The sequence below is a fragment of the Mytilus galloprovincialis genome, chromosome 6 (assembly GCF_965363235.1).
Source record: "Mytilus galloprovincialis chromosome 6, xbMytGall1.hap1.1, whole genome shotgun sequence".
NCBI classification, from domain to species: Eukaryota; Metazoa; Mollusca; class Bivalvia; order Mytilida; family Mytilidae; genus Mytilus; species Mytilus galloprovincialis.
The window spans coordinates 98,125,973-98,138,470 of NC_134843.1; the positions used below are offsets into that span (position 1 = coordinate 98,125,973).

The 12,498-nt window shown below is 32.4% G+C and overlaps 1 protein-coding gene across 1 annotated transcript in view; it reads left to right on the forward strand.

Annotated features, from left to right (window-relative positions):
• The first annotated feature begins 11,458 nt into the window (after window positions 1–11,458).
• LOC143080886 (chloride channel protein C-like) overlaps window positions 11,459–12,498 on the forward strand; it is a 42,715-nt gene continuing 41,675 nt past the window's right edge. Inside the window, exon 1 of the mRNA XM_076257036.1 lies at window positions 11,459–11,610. The gene's annotated coding sequence lies outside the window, so the exon portion shown is untranslated. The remainder of the gene's footprint in view (window positions 11,611–12,498) is intronic.

Genomic DNA, 12,498 nt, shown 5'->3' on the forward strand with positions numbered 1-12,498 from the left:
AATTGGCATCATTTACCAACTTATCCACTTTTATCAACTTATCCCTCTCAGTTCACAGACTGATTATTAAATTGCATAGGTCACGGTTTTAGAACTTCTATAGATTCTCACAACCCATTAGCCATATAAACATATTTTCATCGTTACATTTCTTTAGATTAGGATAAGAAATACATAGTTCTTTAATAAATGTTATTCTGTATGTTTCTCAGTAATTTTTTGCATCGTAGGAGAAAGTGGATCTCATCTTCCACCTCTTCCTCACAAAGTTTACAAATACGCTCATGAGCTGGGATGTTTTTGGGCCTCCCTGTTTCAATTGAAAGTTGATGGTCCCCAATTCTTAGTTTTGTTAATGCCTGCCTTTGTTTAGAGTTTAGCAGGTTTAAATAGGGTTCAAAATTGAAATTTGTTTGAATAAACCAAATGTACGAAGTTTATTTTTTTGGTTATTAATACTTCTTACATCATCAAAAATGTTAATTTTCCATTCTTTTATATATAATCCTTTAAGTTTTCCCATGACTATTTTTTAGATACAATATTTACTCTTGTGTAGTAAACTGTCGGGAGTGAGATCCAAAGAGCTCCAAAACTTTAACAATATAACTATACCATGAAGTGTGACCTTTTTTCATGTAGGCTTTTAGATAGTGCCAGAGCTTCTTTTAAAAACTAGTAATTTTATAATTATGACTTTGATGGAGAGTTGTCTCATATGGGCACTCATACCACATCTTCCTATATCTATTAGGTGGTTTTTGTCGTTTGATTGCTGACTTAATAATGGACGCATAACACACATCTTCTACAGTTTTAGTTCCGCTTGGTGTACTTTTAAATCGTTAAATGAATTTGCCAAGAGGAAGATTAACCGAAAAGAGATGTTCATAAATCTATTGTGCATTTAATAAACAAAACAAACAATGAAAAAACGTTGAACTTTTCAATCTTTAAATCCCCCTCCCAATATTGTTCATCTTTATTCATTCTGAAGACATGTCCCATCTAAACGAAGTCTGACTGATTTCCAACTTACTAGTAAACCCATATGCCTTTGAAAATCCTGCATCTGCCCCTCGAGATATTAAATACAGTGAAAAATTGGGTATTGACCTAAATAAATATATGTAAAAATTTAGGCAAAAATAAATTTAAAAATTTACTGAAAAAAAACAGCTCAAATTAAATTTTCAAAATGATTGGGAGAAAATGGGAGATTTTTATTTACAGAATCAAGGCAAATTGGACACTTATTTTTCATTCAAAAGGTCATTTGACTACGAAAATTATTTAGATTTAAAGCACCCACAAAAACATTTGTTAAAAAAATACAGACTCAGCAACCACTGTTTAAGAATAGAAACTGGCAGACATGAACGAATTACCAATGTATGTGGTAAATATGAAATATTACCTCGACATGAGACGATATGTGTAAATATTGTAATTCAAATTGTATTGAAAATGAAATGTACTTTCTTCTGGAATGCCCTCTTTACAATAACCTCAGAAGAGATGTGACTGATTATATCAAAAAATACCCCAGTTTAGATAATTCAAACAGAAAAGATCTTTTTTCATGGATCATGATTAAGGAAGATAGCAGATTTTTATCTATTTTATGTGCATACCTCGATAAAGGCCTGCAACTTAGAAAATCAGAAAATTAGTTAACTTAAATACTCTAAAAGATATCAAAATTATCTCCCCTTGACAACTGCCGGATTCTTTCCTCATGCATTTGAATTTTTATTCTATGTTTCTTTAATCACTAGATGTAATGTTATGTCATGTTGTAATTAATGTTATGCTCTTAATGAGCTCTTTAATTTGGAAAATAAAAATACTGTATTGTATTGTATTGTATTAGATAAGATTGAGAATGGAAAGGGGGATGTGTCAAAGAGACAACAACCCAACCAAAGAGCAAACAACAGCCGAAGACAACCAATGGGTCTTCAACGCAGCGAGAAAATCCCGCACCCGGAAATGGTCCTCTAGAAAGTCTTCCACTGAATTTATATATTAATTAATGCTTTAAGACCAAAATATAGTAAAAAAATCATTAAAACAAAACTTGCATTTTCAAATTATGAAAGGGTCTTCGGAACATCCAGAAAGCATGATTTTGCATCATTTGTTCTATAGCTTCTTGGGCCTTCAGTGGCTCAAAAGGTGTCTTCCTTCAATGCCAACATTTTATATGTTACCTATTCCTTGAATGCCAACAAAAATATTTCAATATATGTTTATATAATAACAATTGGTGTTTTTACAAGTATTTAACTGTTAAAAACAATTAGTGAACTTGATAGAATTGCAACATTTTATCACTTTTTTATTTAAAAATTGTAAATTTTAGGGTTAAAATTATTATGAATTTTAAAATAAAAAAAAAATAAAATATTAAAATTAAAACTTTTTATCAAAAAAAAGATATATTGGCAATTAAAATGTTAATTAACATAAGACATACATGTATTAGAAATATTGAAGAAATTTTAGTTAAATACAATTATTTTTTAAACTAAAAAAGGGAATAAGAGTATGATTGTTTTGATAAACATGCACTTTTGTTGTGATAGCTTCTTACACCTATTCCTGGAATGCCAACATAAATTTACAGGTAAATTGTCGATAGATCAAAGGATGTTGGCATTCAAGGAATAAACCGCTCAAAAACCTCTTAAAAAAATAAATTTGCCTCGCTCCGCTCGGCGAAATATCTTGGCCATTACTTTTAAAAGAAGCTAGTTACAACAAAACTTTAATACTATGTATGTATGCAATACATGTATATGCAGTTAGGAATATAAAAGATTCATTTCTGCAGAGGAGGAGGATTAACTCTGATTAAATTGTACATAATGTCTTGACTATAGAGGTATTTATAATAAACAAATCAATTAAAATTGGATGTTTCCGAATATCATAAATATAGTTGTAAATATGAATAATCAGTCCCTTGCTTTAATGCTTCAATGGTGAATAAATAGAAAATGAATAATCTGTCCTCTTAGTTTACAAAAATAAATAACCGATCAAAAACAAATTCTCCTGCCCCCCCCCCCCCCCCCCCCCAGAATATCAAATGGTCATCCCCTAATATATTGTGTTCTAGTTCAGTGAAAATGGATGTCACTCTAAACTCCAAAACATATAAATGAACTAAAATAAAAAATAAACAAAGGTCAGATGCCCCTGACTTGAGACAGGCGCAACTGAAAATGCGCGGGGTTAACCATGTTTTGTGATACCCCCCCCCCCCGTATACCTCTAGCAAATGTAGAATAAAGGAACACATAGCAATACGCATAGTAAAACTCAGTTTAAAAGAAGTCCGAATCCGATGTCAAAATAGGCAACAAAAGAAACCAAGCAAAATGACAATGATACGTAAATTAACAAAGGACTGACATGCCAGCTGCAGGCCTCAATTAAACTGATTGAAAGATTATGTCGTCATCATATGAAAATCAAGTAATATCTCTCCCGTTAGGGGTTAAGTATCATCCCATCATAAAATAAATCAATGGCGGACCCAGAACTTTTCATAAGGGGAGCCCACTGACGGACCTAAGAGGGGGGGCCTCTCCAGTCATTCTTCAGTGATTCCCTATTTAATCAACCAAATTTTTCCCACGAAAGGGGGGGACCCCCCTTTTATCCGCCTATGTAAATGAGAAGAACATAACCCATATCATGCCAACAACTGTTTTGTTTAGAATAAATGTGTTTTTTTCCGATGCAAAGACAATATGAGTGAATCAATATTAATACCAAAATATGCAATCCTTAATATTGTCGTATTCACATGTTTTCGACCCAAATATGCAAATATAGTTGTAAATATGAATAATCAGTCCTTTGCTTTAATGCTTCAATGGTGAATAAATAGAAAATGAATAATCTGTCCTCTTAGTTTACAAAAATAAATAACCGATCAAAAACAAATTCTCCTGCCCCCCCCCCCTCCCCCAGAATATCAAATGGTCATCCCCTAATATATTGTGTTCTAGTTCAGTGAAAATGGATGTCACTCTAAACTCCAAAACATATAAATGAACTAAAATAAAAAATAAACAAAGGTCAGATGCCCCTGACTTGAGACAGGCGCAACTGAAAATGCGCGGGGTTAAACATGTTTTGTGATATCCCCCCCCCCCCCCCCGTATACCTCTAGCAAATGTAGAATAAAGGAACACATAGCAATACGCACAGTAAAACTCAGTTTAAAAGAAGTCCGAATCCGATGTCAAAATAGGCAACAAAAGAAACCAAGCAAAATGACAATGATACGTAAATTAACAAAGGACTGACATGCCAGCTGCAGGCCTCAATTAAACTGATTGAAAGATTATGTCTTCATCATATGAAAATCAAGTAAAATCTCTCCCGTTAGGGGTTAAGTATCATCCCATCATAAAATAAAGCAATGGCGGACCCAGAACTTTTCATAAGGGGAGCCCGCTGACGGACCTAAAGGGGGGGGGGGGCTCTCCAGTCATGCTTCAGTGATTCCCTATTTAATCAACCAAATTTTTCCCACGAAAGGGGGGACCCCCCTGGATCCGCCTATGTAAACGAGAAGAACATAACCCATATCATGCCAACAACTGTTTTGTTTAGAATAAATGTGTTTTTTCCGATGCAAAGACAATATGAGTGAATCAATATTAATACCAAAATATGCAATCCTTAATATTGTATTGTCGTATTAACATGTTTTCGACCCAAATATGCATATAACTCGATGTGTTACCATGAATTATCCGATTGAAATGATCATATTTTCAAATCAACTGTTTCAATTTAAAATGCAACGAAACACAAGTCTTGCATCTTTTAATGGGTTACTTCCTTTGATATTCAATAATACTGTGACCTTTTTTTCTTTGTATCGGAAATGTGAAATAGGAGAGTGACGACGGACGTGTTTATATCTGATCTTGGGAGTAATATTGAGTCGATGTTATTCCTTTTAAATATTACTTCCATGATCTGATGAAACAATGAATCGAATCTTTTAACAATTTTTTGAAAAATAGTACTGAAGTTTTATAGGAGATGTGATTGATTGATTGTTGTTTTCTGAACGTACAGTGGGAAAAATTTCATGCAGATTTATGATCAAAAGAAAAAAGGTTCAAACAAGAAATAATTAAGAAGTATACGGTGCGTTGTCGTTGAAAAAAATCAACAATCAAAAAAAAAAAACAATCAAAATAAATCAAACCAGTGAGAGATGACAAAAAGACAAAAATAAAACAATTTCTATATATTTTTTATTCATACTAGGTAGGGACTTTCTATACTAATAGTATAGAAAGCTATCCTCATTGTTGGTCGGTTGTAGAATGTTATCTCACCGACTTTTAAAAGAGACCACAAAAAAGCGACAAAATAATCAGCTTCTCCTTGTAGATACGCGTCCCCCCCCCCTTTTTCCCCAAAGAAAAAGAGAGCATGATAAAGAAAAATGGTAAAAAAAAGAATAGAGAATAATGGAGTGCTAAAATGAACAAAATATAATTTATAAAAATTAGGAATTAGTGCAGCTACTAGCAGACTAACATCACTAATACAATCCTTATAGGATATAAGCTTACATAACTCTATAACATCATAATTTGGTCTAATTTTGAAATTGTCAAAAAAATGCTACAACATCTTACTTGTTTGTACTATTACTATAAACAAAAACAGAGCCATGGTACACATGCATAGGCGGTTCCCGGGGGAATTCTCGTTGTTAAATAGGGCACTAGCTATGAGATATATAAAACATATAAAATATGATTTTTTTTTTGGTTCAATTTTTAATGAAAGTGAAGTAGTGAATTAATGTATCGCTTTTAGCAGCCAGTATGGTTCAATTTGGTCAAAATAAGCTAAGAAACATTGATTAAGCACGATATTGCGTTTCAAATGGTAACGTCAAATTTTTACGTTTTACGGCGATTACCGATTATTTGGGATAAGTTTTGTATTTCGCTTGCAACTTTTGTTTTGCATATCAATATGGATACTTCTTATAATGTTTTGTTGTACTGAATATGCATGGAATATTTCCCAATGAAAGTAACGTAAGCAACACACAACAAAATATATCGTATTTGGGTAATGCATAAGCTATATGAAATGAGAAGATATATACGGTATGATGAGTGCCAATGAGACAACTCTCTACCAGAGATCACTTGACATAAAACGTAAAAAAAAAAGTGCAATGTTTTCCCATTTAGATCCGAAAAGAAGGATGATATATATTTTGCTTTAATATGAAAACTTTGTCGGAAATTACAAGTTAAACGGGTCTTGCTTATAAAATTCACTATACTTTCTTTAATAGCGGTACAATTAGATTATGAAATGAAACGATTGTCAGAAAAAAAGGTTAATCATAATTCATCTCATATGTTTACAAGCTTTGTATGATGTGGAGAAGTATATAGCCACGCTTTAGGTCCAATTTTATTTTTACTTTCAATTCTATACACATGAATCTTATTGCAGAGAAATAAAAAAAAAAATTGCAGTCCGTTTACGCTTCCCAAATTTGAAGATTTGATAAAGATGATTTGTTATCCTCTTGTGATACAAAACTTTTCACAACTTAAGAACCTCATCTAAACGAACAAACCCAGTCATTGGATTTTTTTTTTATACTTAGTGGTCTTGTTGATAGTATCTGACTATCAAGAAAATTCTAGCTGAGGAACTATATACAGATATAGCGTACCCGAATCGACAACGTTGAATTAGTACGAAAATCGTCCAGTGGACAAACTTGCAAGACATTACATTTCTTTGAAAACGAAGTCGTTTTGACTACGCAAGTTATCAAAAAGTATGTAGCTGTTTTGTAAAGTTAAAGCACAATTACGGAAAAGCACTATTTAGCATGCAACTAATCTAAATTTTCAATAAATAACGTCGCAAATGACAATTCATTTGTAAAAATCGGCGAAATCCGACATTGGACATCTTGCAAGACATTTGCCAGAAGCCGTGCATTTTTACATGTAGTGTGAGTGCTGCAAAAATTCGATTTTGATATGGTCTATGTATGTACTTATGTGAGCCGAATTTATACAAACGAAATATCATATAATCTTATATTTCAAAACCTATAAATTTTGATAACTTAACATCTTCCAAAATCTGACCATAATGAACACTATTTGTTTTTGCCAAAAAAATAGCGTTGGTCGTATCAGAAACTCATATCCAGTAATATTGTTGTACTTTATATATAAAGCATATCATTCATTCGAATTTTCGTGGATATAAAACTATTTTGAAGAACACAAACACCCCTGCTAAAGTGATTATGCGTATAGTCTGTTACGTCTGACACGCATATTTTTGACGTTTTGTTAATATTTTAGACTAAAGTAAAATATGATAAAGCAATTTGTACTTTTTTTTTTCGGAATAGTATTTACCTGTCTAGTCTATGGATATAAGTTTTCTATAACTTAACTGGTATGATTTTATAGAAAAGCTGTTTATTAGTGTGGACTGGTTGATTACACGGTATTGACGCAATAACGTGCGTAACGTCTTTACAAGTTACATTTACATTCGATCTCATTGAATCCGTTTTCATGAGAACTTTAATTTGACCCCTTAGCTAGAGATGGATACAGAATGCATTGTGTCTGTTCAATTATTTTAAGAATAAGAATGTCATCATTGAAAGTGAAACCGAAAGGTACATCATTTGATTGACTGATTCAATCCACAAAAAAAAATCATTCTTATACAGTTAAAAACCGATTAAGGTGGTATGGGAGTCTAAAATAAAAATGATAGAATTCGTTCATACTTTGCCAAAACGTAGTATCTATTGATGTATGTTGAAAAATATAATAAAAGTGGTAGGTCACCGCGCATTTTCTCAAGCTAAAGGACGTGACAAAATGACACATTTTGTATGGATTATACAGGAAAAAACACCATTTTGTGATTAAAAACTAAACAAAATGATAGAACTGTTAAATACTTAAGGAAAAGATAGCTTTCATACAATGCTTTGAGAATATCAAAAGAAAATATAGGGTCACCGTACGTTTTTTCCGGCTAAAATACAAAATAGGAAAATTCCATGAAGAATCCTTCAGAAAATGCACTGTTTTAGAGTTACCTCCCCTTAAAATGCCAATTTAATTTTTTTTAAAAACAACCAAAAATAATCAACATTTGCAAAAATATTAATATTTATAAGTTATATTCTTACAAATTGGTTCTTTTAAATGAAAATTCACATTAAATATCTGCATTCCTGCATCAAATTTTGCTAGCTTGATAGAAAATCTGGACCTTTGGTTCTCTGTTTTTTACAATCCAAGATGGAGGAAGACACCCATACCACCTTAACATTTATTTTTAATCTATAATCTGAAATTAAACAGACCTAGAAAAATCCAAATGCACGAGTCTTATATCTATTTATATCTATTAATATATACCTCTTTTTGGTATTTCTGGTTACCGGAAATGTAGGACATAATTTAGCCTGTTAATTGTATTTTACGGGACTGTATACCTTATTTTATATTTGTCGGCGGCGAACAGTTAGTGTCGTCTGTCATACCGATGTGTTTAATAAAATGGCTGTAGAATAAAATTTAGATATCGATATTCAAAAACGTGACTTCAATCTTATAGTCCCCCCAAGACAACAAAAAGGATTGAGGCCCACGACACTATACTATGTTTATATCGCTTATATGGCAATCAGAGCCTCTCTAGAGGTCAACTTGACAGATCATTAGATGACGTCTAGACTGAAATACTCACGAAACAAAGCTACACATTATCGAGCCCAATAAATAAAATAAAATAAATAAATAAATAAACTTTATTTCAAGAGGATGATCCCATTAGTTAAAAACTAATGATCCAAATTCAAAACATTATCAAACTCTCTAAAAATGCCTAGAATGCAGGATTTTGCACCATTCATTTCATTCCCTCCAAAAAAAAATTTCGCCTCCCTTCGCTCAGCTCAATTATTTTGCCTCACTAAAATAAGATGCCTAGTTACGGCCTAGTAATCTTCCTGAGAGTCCTCAAAATAATAATAACATATTTATAAGTACATAGAGTATTATAAAGTTATATTAGAGTGGGGTACGCATATTCGCCGGGGACACAATTTCGCCGTTTTACTATTTTGAGGTGTAAATACTTCAAAAGATGGCTGAAATGAAAGAAATATGCCGGTGACTTAGATTTTTATAACAAATATGGTTATTTTTTAAACTACGACAAAATTGCGACACTTACCGCAAAGGACCGAAAAGCGGACAACGATTTTCGGCTAATTTCCTGAATGAAAAACATGATTTCAAAGAAGTATTACTTAGTAAATCTTTTACTGATTGCCAGAAATTTCAGTTCTGTACACCTTTAAAATGTCTGCTATTGCCATCTATAATGAAGTTGATTTGAAAAATATTGTTTAAAGCTGCAGTTATTTGGGTTTAAATAGATATATAAAAACGGCGAATATGTGTCCCCCATTGACAAAACATCAGGCAATTGCAAACACCCTTAAATCTAACTTTTCAGATGATTATTTTCAAACAAACACCTTTTCAAGCTTAAGAATATTTTGCATTTGAAGTTATCTTCATATAGAAATATCAGTATACTTCAAAAACATATAGACCTGAGCATAAACTGTAGAAAACATGGAAAGATATGGCGAAAATGAGCACCCCACTCTATACACAAAAAAAAAAAAAAAAAAAAAAAACATTCCCAGTCTATTGTTTATTTTATACTTTTTATAATTTGGATAAATGTTTTACCTTGTTAATGATCAAATATGAAAATGTGAGTCAAATCGGTGAACATAAATTTGACAGCTAGTGCCCCTTTTATAAAGCTCATCATATACTCATCATATATACCAGGATTAAATTTGTATTTACGCCAGACGTACGTTTCGTCTATAAAAGACTTGAATCAATGACGCTCGAATTCAAAAAAACTTAAGGAGCTACCGATGATTTGATTTTTATGGGGGGGGGAGGGGCTAGGATGAAATTTGAAAAAAATAGGCAGGACAGGAGTTTTGAGTAAAAAAAAGGCAGGATGAGACACTTTGCCAAAAAAAAAAAGGCAGGATGAGACACTTTGCCAAAAAAAAAAGGCAGGATGACAATTTAGGTAAAAAAAGTCAGGATAAACTAATAAAAAAAATTGGCAGGACCGAATAGAGTGAAAAATAAAAAGGCAGGACATAGATTACAACTAAAAGAAAATGCAGGACAAAATTTTTCATCCTAGCCCCCCATAAAAATCAAATGGTAGCTCCCTTAATTAAAACAGGGCAAATATAGGACGAAGTTAAAGAGCATTGACGACACAAATTCCTAAAAGTTTTGCCAAATTCAGCTAAGGTAATCTATTCCTAAGATAGTATTTTAAAAAATCAAAAGTTTTGTAAACGTTTAATTTATAAATTTGACCATATCAAATCAATGATAAATTAATTCATGTCAGCACAGAAGTGCGAACGTAAAAGTTATAAAAAGACATTTCTACTTTTGAAAAGGAAGATCAAGTATGTAAAACAAATTTATGTAGTTGAATTGGTAGCCTCCAAGTGGTTAATATTTATGCACGCAATTGCACTGTGAAACCAGAGATCATATAGATAGATATATGACATTGTATATTGATCTGATCTATATTAAGTCTCTCGTTATAGTAAAGTATTTGTATACAATTCACTTTAAAATACTTCCTTGTTGATTAGCTTATCATGATACATGTTTACAAGTTATTTGGTAGAAGCATTGGGTCCAGGGGTTGGAACACCCCCCCCCCCCCCCCCCCGGCCTTTTCTTGGCCGATCAATGCATTTGAATGCCCGGGGACATATATTTGGATCCCACCCCCTTTTTGAAATGGATTGGGGACCCCCCCTTTTTTAAAATGACTGGATCCGCTCCTGAGAAGACCCAAGCTGATAATAAGATACTAAAACATATATTATCATCCCAGACTCAACAGAAAAATATCAGGCTATACTATCAGAGACCCTATGATTTATTTTTGTGTAAAGCTGAAATGATTTTGATATAATTCTTCTTCGTATCAAGGATTTGTATACTAAATCTCGAACTCCAAAGAGGGGCTTAAAATATGTATACGGACAATGAATCAAGCTTTTGAATCAAAAGGATGTCGAAGAAGTCGCCCACATGTTGCTTTTCTTTTTAATAAGTAATTACCTCCCTTGAAAGTACTCTTTTCACTGGTTTCGTTTTCATTACACACAATCACTGCAGGTAAAAATTGGGTAAAAAAGGTAGATTTATAACATAATTGTTAATTAAGTGACACAGTTGACAAAGGCAATCTCTTATTAGAAAAAGATACAAAAACTGTTCATATCGATGTAGCTTGTCACATGATGGGATCTATATATAGTTATGATGATTTAAGATACATGTTGCTTGGGGGAGTTCATCTTCACATAAATCTAATTAGTTTCAATCAGGCTAAAACATGTTAATACATATTGGGATTTGGACATTTCCTAAGTCTACTGTCAATCAGTTCTGACCTCTGAAATTCAATAAGATGGTAGGCATAGGTGACAATATTCAAGGTTGACCAGGGTCCCAGCCCCCTTTGGTTTATGGAGGTACATATATGTCTATTGCATAGTCAATGGAAGACATTTTACATTTCCAAATCCAAAGATTGTGGAGTTTGCACCCTTTTCAAAATCCTGGATCATAATCTAAGTGTTAAATTTCCAGTTGCAAATATTACATGCATAGTAGGATGAGAACCTACTCTAAAGCTGCATCTTGGTCGGATTCTTAATTAAACAGGATAATGGTCCTCCAGACAAAAGATTCAAATGTATACCACAAAATTAGCTATTGAGGTGTTTTGTTGGCTGTAGATTTAACCCACGCCATTCTGTACTCAAGGCAAGCACACTACACCAATCCTTCTTACTGATGTCAGGGATAAACAGAAATGTCTGAATGTTTAAGATTTTGTTGCAATAGACATAAGAAAAGACTAATGACTTAATTCACCATTAGATTTAAATACTACAAATTTTTGGATATTTTGAAACAGAGGGTATGGTATTTTGCATGAATCTGTTCTACCTACATTTAAAGACAAGGGGAGATTACTCTATTTGAAAAAGCCTAAATGCATATCAGGCTCTAGGCCACAATTAATTCCTCTATTATTTCTTTATAACGTTTTGTCGCATTAAAAAAAAATACGTATTTAATTTGTGTGCGTAATGTACAGTACAAGTCCAAAAATATATCCAATTTTTAGAAAAATTGCATAGATTAGAACAGGCTATTATTTGAACTTGGAATTATTTTTAATTATGGAATTTGCATAATTTCCTGTGCTTGAAACTTTTAATAAATTTCATGTTTATTTGGTATTGTAATGTTTTGAGCTGTTCATAACACTTTCAATACAATGTATTTTGTA